The sequence below is a fragment of the Poromitra crassiceps genome, assembly GCF_964638095.1.
Source record: "Poromitra crassiceps genome assembly, chromosome: 1".
NCBI lineage: Eukaryota > Metazoa > Chordata > Actinopteri > Beryciformes > Melamphaidae > Poromitra > Poromitra crassiceps.
The window spans coordinates 28941434-28956706 of NC_139623.1; positions in this window are offsets into that span (position 1 = coordinate 28941434).

The window sequence follows — 15273 nt, forward strand, 5'->3', positions numbered from 1 at the left end:
AATCTGATTTTGAGGGTAGTGTGCAGTCTCAGAATTTCTAAAAATTTCCCTCAAACATCTCTCCTGGGTAGCAATGGCTTTTGTCGATATCCACATGAATGGTTTCCAATTCTAACTAACAACTGTAAAACAAAGTGTGTGTGTGTGTGTGTGTGTGTGTGTGTGTGTGTGTGTGTGTGTGTGTGTGTGTGTGTGTGTGTGTGTGTGTGTGTGTGTGTGTGTGTGTGTGTGTGTGTGTGTGTGTGTGTGTGTGTGTTTTTTAAGGACCTTGTGAGGATTCAGCCCAGCTCTTATACTGTACCTTTTCTTTGCTTGATACAAAACACAGGTGCCTGTTAGCGCTTCTATACTCCTCTGTTAATGAGGACAACTACATATTGCAAAAACTCAGCAAACGCTATAGTAATAATACAACAAGCTACTGAATTGAAATGATAGACAATCCCCTGAAACAAAAACCCCCACCCCTAGAAACATGAATGACCCTCTGATGATGCCGCTTTTAAGACAAATAACCAATGCATTTTAAGCATGTGAAGTAACACGGGCAAGATTTTAGACACAATGCTTGAAAATAGAAATGTGTACTTTTTTGGAATACTTGTTCTAATTATACCTGTGTAATGCTGGTAGCATCAGCTCTGAGGTTAATTGTAAATCCCATCATATACCATGCTGATTTCATTGTGCTAATCCTGGCAAGGCTATGGCTCTAAATGGACCCGGACATGCCTGGATCAGACACAACATATTCCCATATCTTACAGTGTGCCCCTTAATGAAAATTGCTCTCTTCTTCCAAACACTGGCCAACATTCATTCAAACAGTGTTTTACTCCTTGCAATAAGTCATTATTAGCTCCAGTGGAGTGAAAAAGAAAAGCTATTGTGTTGGAAATAAGCATCCTCTGCCCACACATACAGTCATATTTAATATGAGCATAGGCTCAGCGCTGAAGGAGCAGGGAGAGGAAGGGGCTGTACTTCAACTATACGCTGCTGAAGCCAACACACTCCCAAAGTTTGGTCAGGACCACTTGCCCTCACTTTAGTTGGGATACCTCTTTCTTATAGTGTTGGAGTTGAGACCACCTAAACCGAGACCGATTCAAGACCAAGACTGAGGGGGGGTGAGACCATTTTCAAGACCATGACTCTAATGATGGCTTAACCTTTACAGGGTAAAGCAATGGTGTAAAGCAATGGCGGTGTAAAGTTTACACCATTGCTCTGCTAACAACAAAGTAATCATTTATGAATTGTAGTAAAATACAAATGGCTGTACAGTATACATTCAGGCGTTGTCTCGTCATAGACGCGTGGTCAATGGGTCAGCATGGGGAAATCCTCCCGTTTTCCCCGACGGCCACACACATTACTGGAAGTAACGTGACCGACTGTATCTCAGTGACAGAAGGCAGTCTGTCTGAAACACTGCAATTCCATATCACTGACCTTGGAAAAGGCTGAACACACAGTGGGCAGAATGAAGTGTAAAAACACCTTACTGCTGCTAAATTATGACTCCCCCAAACTGTCAGCCACTGACTGATAAATTATACCGTATGTAATAACCTGTATGATGATACAGTATATGATCTGTATGTGTTAGTATGCTGCTAATTAACAGAAACATTAGTCTATAGTGTGAAACAAACATTTATTTGAAATGTAAACCTGTTGGTCTGCTTTCACACAATGGAAAACAGAGTTTTTCCTCGCTCAGAATGGGCCTTGTGGTCTTGAAAGAAAATCCAGAATCTGACTTGACCAAGTCAAGTCAAAGACCGAGGGAGGGCGAGTCCGAGACGAGACTGAGACCATCAAAATGTGGTCTTGAGTACTCCAGCACTATTTCCCATCATTTTTCATGGACTGCCTCGACCCGGTAGGCTCCCACAACTCGTGGCTCACTTTGGCCCGGTAGCTACCACTAGTTGCCTCGCCCGTGACGTCGATGTCTGATGGGACAGAGGACTGTCGTCACATGACTAGCGGTCATGTGACTCATGACTAGGGAGATACCTTTGTCTTCTGGAAGTGATGGCAAGGGTTCCTGACTGAACATCAGTATTTGAGGGTTTGGGAGTGAGAACAGGTTGCAAGACTGAAGCACAAAATAGTTGAAGTGATACTCTCAATGACTGTGCCAAACTAGGATGATCACACACACACACACACACACACACACACACACACACCCAACATATCAGGAAAGAAATGTATTTTCATCTATAACGATGCATAAAATTCAACCAATGAAATATAATGTCAGCTGCATTTACAATATACAACTGTTGCACATTCAAGGCACTGAATGTCTGGTTTTAAAAATACCTCTGGAGTGTGTGACAGACGTGAGGGTAAACACTGTCAGGTCACACATGTACCTCCCTAGCCCCGACAAGCACGACATGAACGTACAGTACTGTATAGTGAAATGTGAAATGGTGAGTTTCAGGTGCTTGTCTGAAATGCATTCTGCTATTAAGAACTGTTGTATGTGCCTCCAGTCTTTAATCGCTGGCTTGAAGCAATATTGTAAAGGGAGTCTATTGGGCACTTTAAAGAGATGTATATTTTTGTGTATGTGTAATCCAAAGTGTGTTACATTGTTCATCGAGAAGAAACCACACAGAGCACATACAGTGTAAGTACAAAGTGCAATAAATATTATGGACAGTACTGTATATTATGCATTCGAAATGGCTATAGCTGTGAGTTTCCCATTCTCTTGTTTTCATTTAAAGGGGGAATCTATCTTCAGGCAGAATTAAACAGCAGACCCAAGAATTGTGAGATCCGAGGAGAGACTTGGAGATATGAACACAAATCTAAGCGAAGTTGTCCAAGATCACGAGATCAAAAGATTTGTTAATTCTGTTTCAGCATGGATTTTCCCTAAGTGCACAGGGCTAATCTCTGCAAGTTGTCTAATTAAGCGCTGTATTAAGAAAAGTGGTTTATTTAAATGATAGCATCATTTAATCAATAGCCCGCTGCTCTTTCACAAGGAAACAAAGGTTGGATGTAATTGTGAGATTGTGTCAGTTGATGGCCTTACGATGACAAGCAACTCTATGCAAATCATAACAGGAGAGGATTGAAAGAATACTTTGACAGTTCAACACACTGCACCTTTTGAGTTACTGTGATGATATTGTAAGCAATACCAATGTAGGAAATGCATCATGGGAGTCAGGGAGTTGTAGTGGCGGAATGCAGCGTGAATGAGGAACATCCGGAGAGGAGCACCGAGTGAACTGGAGCGCTGGTACTCTGGCCCTGCAGAGTGCAGACTCACCAAATGGCACCACACTGCTGCTCTCAACACACTAGTATACAGCTACGCTCTGGCTCACCCTCAGATGATGTCCCCATTGACAACCTCTCATCCATGCATACAGTTTCCGCTCTAGGTGTCATTATTATAAAAAATAAAAATTTAGAAAATCTAATAAAGTTTTGAATAACATCTGTCCTGTGATGTCTTTTTTTTACGAGGACCAGGGTTGGGGTCAGTTCACAAAATGAACTCAACCCAAAGATTTGGGAATGCAATTGGAATTTGGAAAAAAACCTTCAGGAAGTTGAATTTAATTTATTTGAATTATTTTTTTATTCACCTGGTCGGCTCCCTTGGGAGGTGTTCTAGGCACGTCCAGCTGCGAGGAGACCACGGGGCAGACTGAGGGTTAGGTGGAGAGATTGTATCTCCATGCTGGCCTGGGAACGCCTCAGGATCCCTCATTATTACTATATTTAGAACAGATCGAGTTGGGCGTGGCGGTGGAGTTGCTGTATATGTAAAATCTTCTCTCTCAGTTACTGTTGTGAAATCTATCACTATTCCAAAATGTTTTGAATTGCTTATGTTAAGGATAGAACTAGGACCAAATAACTTTTTCTATTTGATAGGGATTTATAGACCTCCATCTGCTGATAGTAGCTCAATCGATAAAATAGCAGACTTACTTTCTCAGTGTTCTAATACAGAGATGATTGTAATGGGAGATTTCAATCTCGATTGGCTGAGTACTAAATCCCATTATCTTAAGGAGGTAAGTGGTAACCTTAATTTGTCCCAGTTGATTACAGAACCAACTAGACCAAACCTAAAAAATATCGCTAAGTCCACCTTAATTGATTTGATTTTCTCCAACAGGAATGATAAAATTCTGAGCTGTGGTGTCTTTGACCTAGGAATTAGTGATCACTGTCCTGTAGCGTGCATCAGAAATTCTAAATTAAGAAAATCACAATCACATAAAATCATTAAAAGAAATTTAAAATGTTTTGATGACCAAGCATTTCTAGCAGATCTCCATCTTAGTGACATTCAATATACATCTGAAATCCCTGATGTAGAAATGGCTTTAGACTTTTTCATTAAAAAATTTACTGCTATTATAGATAGACATGCCCCATGGAAAAAACATAGGGTTAAAGATAGATCTTCACCTTGGTTTACACCAGAACTTGCAGCTTTATTCAGAGAAAGAAACAAAGCCTGGACAACTGCTAGATACTCGGGAGACCCTTCCAATTGGAATCTGTTTAGGCAATTTAGAAATAAATGTACATCTGCAGTGAAAAATGCCAAAACAAATTATTTTCTAGATTTGGTCACCAGCTCATATTCAGACCCATCAAAGTTCTGGAAAGCAGTGAATGCTGGTAAAAATAAGGGCACTACCTCCTTACCCACAGATGTCAAATTTAATGATTGTTTACTTTCAGGACAAAATGAGATACACCAAGCCTTCAATATGCATTTTGTAAATGCTGGTTATCTGTTTGAAAATAATTATGCGGGGCCCCCTCCTGGTGATGAGAAATACGTACGGGTAAGACATGATCATGATCACCAATTCCATTTCCAGCCCCTCACAAATAATCTTGTTTTAGAAGCTCTACAATCAATTGACCCCAGGAAATCAACAGGAGAGGATAATCTAGCCCCCTTTTTCCTTAAATTGGCTGCACCCTTAATCTCAGAACAGGTAACACATATTTTCAATCTTTCTCTGTTAACAGGTACAGTCCCTATAGCCTGGAAAACAGCTCATGTAACCCCATTGCATAAAGGAGGAGATAAAAGTGACCTAAATAATTATCGACCAATATCTAAACTGTCCTGTCTATCAAAAATCCTGGAATCACTAGTGAATAAACAACTAAAAGCATTTCTTTCTAAATACTCCATATTGACCCCACATCAATCAGGCTTTAGAGAAAAGCATAGCACAATCTCTGCTACCACTTTAGTCATAAATGACATTGTATCTGCCCTTGACAAGCAAAAACATTGTGCTGCCCTGTTTGTAGATCTTTCAAAGGCATTTGATACGGTTGACCATTCCCTTCTGTTAAAAAGACTGTGTGATATTGGCCTTGATGCAAATGCTTGTAGTTGGTTTAAAAACTATTTGTCTGAGAGGCAACAATGTGTAAAAACAGGAACTGCTCAGTCAGAGTTTCTGTCAATTACTAAAGGTGTCCCTCAAGGTTCAATCCTGGGCCCTGTCTTATTTACTGTTTATATTAATAATATTGTTTCGTCACTTAGTGGTTGTCAGTGCCATCTCTACGCGGATGACACTATTATCTATTGTGTTGCGGATTCTGTGAAATTGGCCACTGAGAATCTGCAAATCACCTTTAGTGCCTTGCAGGATGCCCTTATAAATCTTAAATTGATGCTTAATGCTAGTAAGACCAAATTTATGCTGTTTTCTCGGGCCAAAGACATTGTTTATAACAACATACATATATTTACTGTAGATGGATCTAATATTGAGAGAGTCCCAGAATATAAATATCTTGGTATCTGGCTGGATGAACAACTTAATTTTAAATTTCATGTGGACACTCTTGCCAGTAAATTGAGGCAAAAAATTGGGTTCCTGTATAGGAACAGATCCAGCTTCCCGATGATTAGTCGGAAAAGAATAATCGAAGCAATTTTTCTGTCTGTATTGGATTACGGGGATGTTATTTACAGACACGCCTCTACTTCTATTCTTAAGCCCCTAGACTCTGTATATCACTCAGCCATTAGATTTATCACCGGTGATAAATACGATACTCATCACTGTGTTTTATATAATAGAGTTGGCTGGTGTTCCCTAGCACAAAGACGAAAATTGCACTGGCATTTGTTTTTATATAAAGCCTTAATTGGAGACTGTCCAGATTATCTCACTTCGTTAATGAAATGGAAATCTGGCTATTATAGCACACGTACCACAAACTGGCTCACTCTTGTGATTCCAAGAGTTCATACGGAACTCGGAAAAACTGCTTTTAACTACTGTGCACCTCATACATGGAACACCATTCAACAAACACTAAAACTCAATACCCTGGTATCTTTCGGTCAGTTTAAATCTCTGATCACCAACCATTCCACCACCATAACCTGCACTTGTTTTGATTAACTGTACATACTTTATATTTATTTACCATTTATTATGTTTGCATTTTGTACATTTACTGTATTTATTATGTATGTATTTCTTTACTCGACATCATTGCAAATGAGGCTTGTCCTCAATGAATTTTCGAGTTTAAATAAAGATTGAATTGAATTGAATTGAATTCAGAGCTGGCTAACGTGCCCAGGGAAAGGAAAGTTTGGGGTTCCTTGCTGGAACTACTACCTCCGCGACCTGATCCCAGATAAGCGGTTGAGGATGATGATGATGAATTGATTGATTGATTTAATGAAATTCTTTGATTTCTTTTGCCACATATCTGAGTGTTATCTATATCTATAAAAGGGAGCAAGTGGGCATTGTTTCTCTGTTTAAATTGATGATGTCATAGGCACTGTGATATCACTGATGATGTCATAGGCATTGTGACATCAGTGATGCGAAGTTGAGCAAGTAGGCACTGCGCATGCAAATGGAGGAGGCGATTGCACGCTGCGCATGCCAATAGAGCAGGCGAGGCAACGCAGCAGCCGACACAGCTCGCCCGCATAGCATAGCAGTTTCGGTCCAAAAGGGGCCAATACCCTAGCATCCTATGATGATAATGCAAAATCTCTGTGTGTGAGTGAGCAGATTGTGTTCGGCCACAGCTATCATTTTCCGCGTGATTGCAATTAATCTTTCAGGGGGTGTAAAGAGCACCCCTGCAGGTGACCAAACGGAGCCAGATTTTTTAATTAGCTAATTATGGATGATTAATGGTCGAATTTGCGATGGCTGCACAGATTAATAGCCGAAATTGCGATGCTGTGCAATGGCCGCACAGCCTCCACCGTTCTGCATGGAGGCTACACTGGACGCGTTATTCCGCTATCAATTTGATTCTATCATGCATCTCAATTCACTTCATGAACCTGGTGGTGACATATGGGGGGGCATGTCACTAGATGAGAGTTGACTTGACTATGGCACTCCCTGTTGGGCTGAGGGAGGGTCAGCACTGACTACTTCTACTGGATTACGGACATTGGACCCCTAGATTTACATTTCTGGCTTTGAACACTGCCTGGACTGGGACTTTCAACACGGATTGCGGACTTGTTTGGCATTCGGAGCGGGTGGCTAATAGCTGGCCAGGTAGCTGCTACAACCTATCGCTTAGCATTAGCGATTTGGCTAACCTGGCAAGAGGGATCCGACGCGGCTCTGCAGTGGGGCTCGTCTTCAGCCCAGGGTTCTGCAGGATAGCAGGCAAGGGAAGGAGGGAAAAGGGTAAGGGTGACGGCCAGGTGATGACTGTGGTCGTGAGGCTGCCCCCCCGTTGTTGCTACTGACGATATGGAGCCAGACACAGGAGCCAAGGAAGCTTATTGACCAAATGCTAGCTCAGCAGAAAGCTCACTACGTTGAGTTGCTGGACAGGCAGATTGACACCTTTAATACGTTAGTCCAGGTATGGACTTCACCAACGAGCATATCGACTCCACGATCAGGAGTATACCAGAGATAAAAGACAGCATCCATTTTACTCAGAAGGACGTCTATGATATCAAAGTCATCTAAGGTACTTGGCGACCACAACACTCTTGAAACTGGTATGCGAACCATCTGTGATGGCCTTGTTGCACTCGAGAATAAGGCCGACTACCTTGAGAATCAATCAAGGAGAAATAACTTGATTTTTGATGGAGTTGAGGAGTCTGCACGAGAGAGCCGGGCTGAGACGAAGAGTAAAGTAAAGTATGCAACAATCTCTCAAAAATTAAAACTAGATGCTGCAGCCATGCCCATCGAAATGGCTCACCGTAGTGGAAAGCAAGATCACAGACCCGACAAGCATCGACCCATTGTGGTCAAATTCCTGAACTTCAAGGAGAGAGAACTGGTTTTACTGAAACGAAAGGAGTTGAAGGCCCCTGGGATATACATCGGCGAGGACTTTTCTGAGACGGCCTAAACTGAAAGAGGTACGTGACAGAGGAGACATAGCCTACTTAAGGTACAATTGCCTGGTCACCCACAGAAGTCGATATTGACGGCTTTTCTATTTATAGAAATGACAGAAATAGGCAATGAGCATGTTCCTGTAAAACAGAGGCACGATATTATGGCAAAAGACATTGAAGCAACTGCCACACTTAAAACCATGTCTAGTCGGCTGTTGTTACAGGCCACCTAGTTCCAACATACAGTACTTAAATAGTTTATTTGACATGTTAGACAGGGATACTGAGGAAAATAGAAAGCTGTACTTGCTGGGTGATTTCAATATTAATTGGTTTTCCGATTATTTTTCTCTGAGGAACAGGCTTAGATCCATGGCTGATACCTGTGGATTATCTCAAGTAATGTTCCAACCAACAAGAATCTCCATGAATAATACTGGGAGCAAATCCTCAAAATGCATTGATCACATCTATACTAACAACCCATATGCTCCACTTTCTGTACTGGTTGGTTTCAGTGACCACAATGTCGTACTGTAGCTGTCTAGGAGAAGCAAACTTCCCAAGGCCAGTCCCAAAAATAATTATCTCTAGAACATATAAGACATTTAGTGAGGAGACTTTTCTTAATGCACTAAATGATAAACTGGTCTGATGTACTGTATGTGCTATTGAGGATGCCGAAACTTCTCTGAATGTATTCATGGATTATTTTATGAAAATTATTAACAATCATGCCCTGTTAAAGAAATTCACAGTTGGAGCTAAAAGTGCACCATATGGATTGACGCATCATTGAAGAACTTAATGTCCCAGAGAAATGATGCCAAAAAGGCTGCTGTCATCTCTGGTTCTCCTGAAGACAGTAAGTATTACTGAAAGTTAAGAAACCTGGTGACCAAAATGAACGGAGTAAATAAGAGAACTTACTATAAACAGAAAATCTCTGACATCTGTAATGACAGTAAAAAATTATGGAATGTACTGAATGAAATTATGGGTAGAAGAAAGACTGTCCGCACTTCTTTTGTTTAATCGGATGATGTTTATTTGACTAAGCCACTTCAGATCTCAAATTATTTGAATGATTACTTTGTCAACAAGGTTTCCAAACTCAGAGAGAACATGGATAGTACTGTTAGTTTTAACTCTGACGGGCTTATAAAAAAACATCATGAAGGATAAGATGTGTACTTTTGAATTTCACCAAATTGATGTTGGGATGGTGGAAAGGTTGTTGAGTTCTCTGCCTGTAGGTGGGTCTGCTGGTATACTGATCACCTTGATGGCAAGTTGTTGAGAATATCTGCTGAACATGTTTCCAAACCAATCTGCCATATTTTTAATAGATGTCTAATTAGTGGTGTATGCCCGAAATTGTGGAAAGAAGGGAAGATCATTCCACTACGTAAAGTCACAAAATCAACTTTCTGTGGTCCCAACAGCAGGCCCATCAGCATTTTGCCAGTACTTAGCAAATTATTGGAACAAATTATATTTGAGATACAAGTTTATTTTTCTGATAACAATTATAATAATTAATTAATTATAATAATTATAATAAATCGATTGCTGACCAATCCTAAGGAAATAAATGACAGTTTTAGGGAATTTTACAGTGAGCTTTACTCGTCTAAGTGTGATGCCACTCGGTCTGATTTGAGTGACTTTTTTGACTCTTTTGAGACACCCAAGCTCAGTGACGCTGCCAGAGAGGACCTAGACTCTGATTTTACAGTGGAAGAAATAGCTTCCGCCATCAAATCATTCCCATCAGGTAAAGCAGCTGGTCCGGACGGATTCGGAGCCGAGTTTTACAAGACATTCTGTGACATCCTTGCACCACCACTCCTCACAATGACATCTAGCTCTAACGAGGACAAGATTTTTTCTTACTATATGAAGCTAACATCTCACTCATCTTAAAAAAGGGGAAGGAGCAAGCAGATGAATGAATGAATGAATGAATGAATGAATGAATGAGCTTTATTTGTCACTGTTACAAAACAAGTTAAGAACAACGAAATTGAAGCAATCCCCTGGTGCGTTAGACAAGACAATACAATAAGTCAAGGTAATAAAGATAAGGTATTAAAAAGTAATGAGGTAATAAGGATAAAAGTGTTCAGTGTGTAAAAGTATGAAGTAATAAAAAGTGGAAAAAAAAAGTAAAAAGTGTCTAGTTTCAAGTTTGTTTCGTATACACTCCTGTACACTTGAGACGGTCATTCCACTTAGCCTATTTCACAGTCCTATATACATTAAGGCATCGACACTACTTGGTCCTGTGTGCACATTTTTGAGCATTCTATATACATTACAAATATCTGGGGGTGATGATAGACACCACTCTGTCATGGTCCTCACATATTGAGTACATTTGTAAGAGGATACAGCAGCGTATTTACTTCCTACGAAGACTTAGATCGATTGGTGCTAGCAGTCAGATCTTGTCTCTCTTTTATACTTCTGTTGTCCAAACTGTGTTGTTGTACTGTAGCACGGCCTGGTTTAACAGCCTATCAATAACCCATAAGAACAAACTGTATAGCCAAATTAAGATCTGTGCTTAAATTACTGGTAGGCCTGTTGAGGCTGTGCTACATTCTTTCAAAGAAGCCCATACTAAGAGCATGCTTAGACTAGCAAATAGTATCTCCTCGGACCCCTTACATGTTTTAAATGGAGAATATCAACTGTTGCCATCCATGAGGCGGTTCAGGGTCCCTAAATTTAAGAAAAACAGACTAAGGAACTCTTTTGTACATCAGTCTGTCCTGCTTTTAAACCAACATCGATAATTCAGAGGATATGTTTGTTGCTTTTTGCTCTTTCTGCTCTAGTGTCCTGTCCTGTCCATCGTTCTGTCTTGCTATGTACTGCAATGTTTTGTCTGTAACCAGTATTGTCCTGTCTGTATTGTGAACGGTGATGCCATGGAGGCAAAACAAATTTCAGTGTGAGCTGACAATAAAGTTGTATCGTATCGTATTAAGGCACAGTATATCTAAGATAACTGAGGGCGGTCGCTATACTTTTAGCATATTGCACGTATATTGCACATATTCTTATACATTAGGCACAGAGTATCTATGATAACTCTGTTAGGGCATGTTGAGCGCAGCTATGGCTCTTGGAAATAAACTGTTTCTGAACCGGCTCGTTCGTGCCCTCATCGCTCTGTAGTGTCTGCCCGAGGGCAGCAGTTCAAAGTGGCAGTGCCCGGGGTGGGATGGGTCTTTGAGGATGCTGTGGGCTTTCCTGAGACAGTGGGAGCTGTACAGGTCAGTCTGGGAGGGGGCAGCCGACGATCCTCTGGGCGGTGTTGACGACTCTCTGGAGCGCCTTCCTCTCCGTGGCTGTACAGCTGCAGAACCACACACAGATACAGTACGTGAGGATGCTCTCGATGGAGCACCGGTAGAAGGAGACCAGCAGTTCCTCTGCGAGATGGTTGTTCCTGAGTACTCTCAGGAAGTACAGTCTCTGGTGTGCCTTCTTGATGGTAGCAGTGGTGTTGGTGCTCCAGGTCAGGTCGTCATCTAGATGGACGCCCAGGAATCGGAAGTCGGAAGCTCTCTCCAGATCCGGCCAGCTACAGACCTATTGCACTTCAGAACTTTGATAGAAAAGTAATTACTAAAACTCTGGCTACCTGTTTGAATAAGCTCTCATCCATCATTCACCCCGACCAGACAGGGTTAATTCCTAACAGGCTTTCTTTTTTCAATGTCAGGCGCCTTCTCAATTCCATGTATGCAGATCACAATAAGACCCGCGGTGCAGCAATCTTATCAATTGCCACACAGAAGGCATTTGATCAGGTTGAGTGGCCTTATATGTTCGAGTCCCTACACAAATTTGGATTTGGCGATTCATTTATATCCTGGCTAAAGCTTATATATGCTAGTCCAACATGTTCAGTTATAACCAATGGCAATAAGTCGACCAAGTTTCCACTACTTCGCTCGGTTCAGCAGGGTTGCCCTCTCTCACCAGCCCTCTTCGCCGTCACGCTCGAGCCCCTTGCCTTAAAAATACACGCTCAATCAAGTATTGAAGGCCTGAAGATCCACCCGTTCTACTATGAATCACCGACACGCATTATAGTCCAGGCAAAGTAACTCATTTTGGAACCAAAAAACAAACTAATTGTAAAATAATTTTTTGCAGCTTAGATCATTTCTATGAGGTGTCCAGAACAACATACTAAAAGTCCTAAGAAATCCTAGTTGAGGAAATATGTTTAATTCTCATCAATCCAAGATGTGTGCCAGTAAGGCCAGCAGGGCCGATTCTAGGGGGGGGCAGGGGTGGGCTATGCCCACCCAAAAATGAATCTTGCCCACCCAAATTTTTTTTTTTTTTTTTTTTTTTGTATCTCCCTTTTTGAATTCCAGGCGACCGCACTTAGGGTCGCGACCCGAAGGTTGGAGACCACTGGGTTAGTTAGTTTAGGGCACCTAACAGTAGTTATAGCTTTAATTTGATTTGAGAAATAAGCTCATCCAATGCAAAGAATATTATGGAGTTGATTATTTTAAACTATGGATGAAGGATTGTTATTTATTTGTTAGGGTAACAAAGTCAATCTGCTTTCAAAGTTTTAATTTCAGTTTGAGTTTGAATAAGACTAAAAGTCTTGTAAATATAGGTTTGAAGGCTAAATGGTAGGGGTGTCACGATACACTCAGTTCACGATACGATACGTATCACGATACTGGGTTCACGATAACGATACGATACGATACGATTTTAACAATATTTTTTTTAACTTGAATAATGACAATATATGACTGGAAAAGTAGTATTTTATTTGAAATGCACAAATACAAAACATGCTGTTGTGGGAAATTGTTATTACAATAACAACTAGAAAAAACATGAGATTGGAGATAAGGCTTATCTTGAAATAGAATGAGTTACACCGTCACTTAGATTTACTTTGAACTAAAAGGTTTCTCAGCAGTATAAATTCTCATTATGCATCTTCAGTTTTTCTTCAAACTCAAACAACAAGACTTTTCTTAGTCTATTTTTTATGCTTCAGTTTTTCCTGTCAAGTAAACAGTTTTGCCAGAAACTCAATTGAATGGTTTCTCTCCTGTATAACTTCTCGTGTCTCTTCAGAGACTTGTTCAACTGAACTACTTTCCACACATTGAACTTCAACAAACAAAGACGTTTCTTAGTCTATTTTTGAAAAAAAAAAAAAAAAAAAAAAAAAAAATTTGCGATATGAGATTTACCGTAATCTCAACGATACATATCGTGACGTTTTACTATCGCAAAATTTCGTGGGACGATATATTGTGACACCCCTACTAAATGGCAAATAGTTTTTAGCTATGATTAAGTCTCACTGCACTAGTCTTTAATTTGATTTGAGAAATAAGATCATCCAATGAAAAGAAATGTTATGGAGTTGATTATTTTAAACTGGATGAAGTATTTTTATTTATTTTTAGGGTAAGTCAATCTGCTTTCAAAGTAGTTTTCTTTGTCACTTTTCAGTTTGAATTTGAATAAGACTAAACGTCTTGGAAATATAGCAATAGTTTTGTAAATAGTTAGTTTGTACATAGTTTGCTAATAGTTTTGACAATAATAATGTAAACACTGGCCTGTCACCTGAGTGAAAGTTCCTACTTACAGTTTGGTGACCCAAAACAGAATGGTGACTCCTACTGGAACAATTTGGTTCAGTGTTTATGCCTGTGTTGCTGTCTGTTGTAGTGTAAAACGACTAAAGGGAGAGCAGGTGGTTACATGAAAGTGAGTGAGAAAAGGAGAAGATACTGAATAATGACATCACAACAGTATAATCCTAATGTTAATTTAAAATTAAATATTCTTGGATGAAAGTCCAAAAACCGTCAAATTTTCTTCAGCAGCATCGAGAGTCCATTCCTACCTAAAAGTACTTCCAGCGCCACTGAATATAATGCAATTTAATCCCCATCCCCGAACCCACAACCTCTGGCAACCTACCGCCAAAGTTGCCCCCTACCAGCCCACCCTAGTGTGGCAGGCTAGATACGGGCCTGAAGGCCAGACAACAATACACCCCAATGGGGCTATTTTTTCCCTTTACTCCTATCAAAATAAAACTTTATACAATGAAAGTATCCATGAAAAGTAACATTTTTTGTATTACAAGTTTCTTTGAAAATGAATTTGAATATGCAAATGAGCTATACACTAATCGAATATAGGCTACCCAAAATATACACGCATAGGAGTAAAGGAAAAAATGAAGCCTATCACAATCAAACCTCACACAGTGAAAGTATACATGAAAAGGAACTTTTTTGTTTTACAAGTTTCTTGGAAAAATCTATTTTAAATATGCAAATGAGCTCAACACTAGGCCTAATTGACTTGTCCAATAAGCCATAAAGTCACAAGTAAAACAGGGGCCAAATAACTAACACATTCATGTCTATTCAGTAAGTTAACCTATGCATAAACAAGATAAATTTGAAGTCACTTGCCACACTTACCTGGGTCACTTGCCACAAAAAGACTTATATTGACCTTAAGAATTGATTGCACAATCTTGCCTCCAGTTGCTTTCTAAAAAAAATTTTTTTATTTGCTAACAAGCCTAACCAGATAGAAATGTCTAGTTAGAAAGGAGTTGGTGGGAGGTACGGTGGTGTAGTGGTAAGCACTATCGCCTCACAGCTCGAAGGTCGTGGGTTCAATTCCCACCTGGGACGATGTGAACGCTGAAGGAATGCGTGCCCGTCTGCATGTCCTCGCATGTTCTCCCCGTGCCTCCCGGGGGTTTCCTTCATATAGGAACCCCCTTCACAAAAACATGCAATATCCTGGTTGCTAATGTGGTTCCTCCTCTGGTCGTTAAGGGCGCCTGTTCAGAGGGAGGG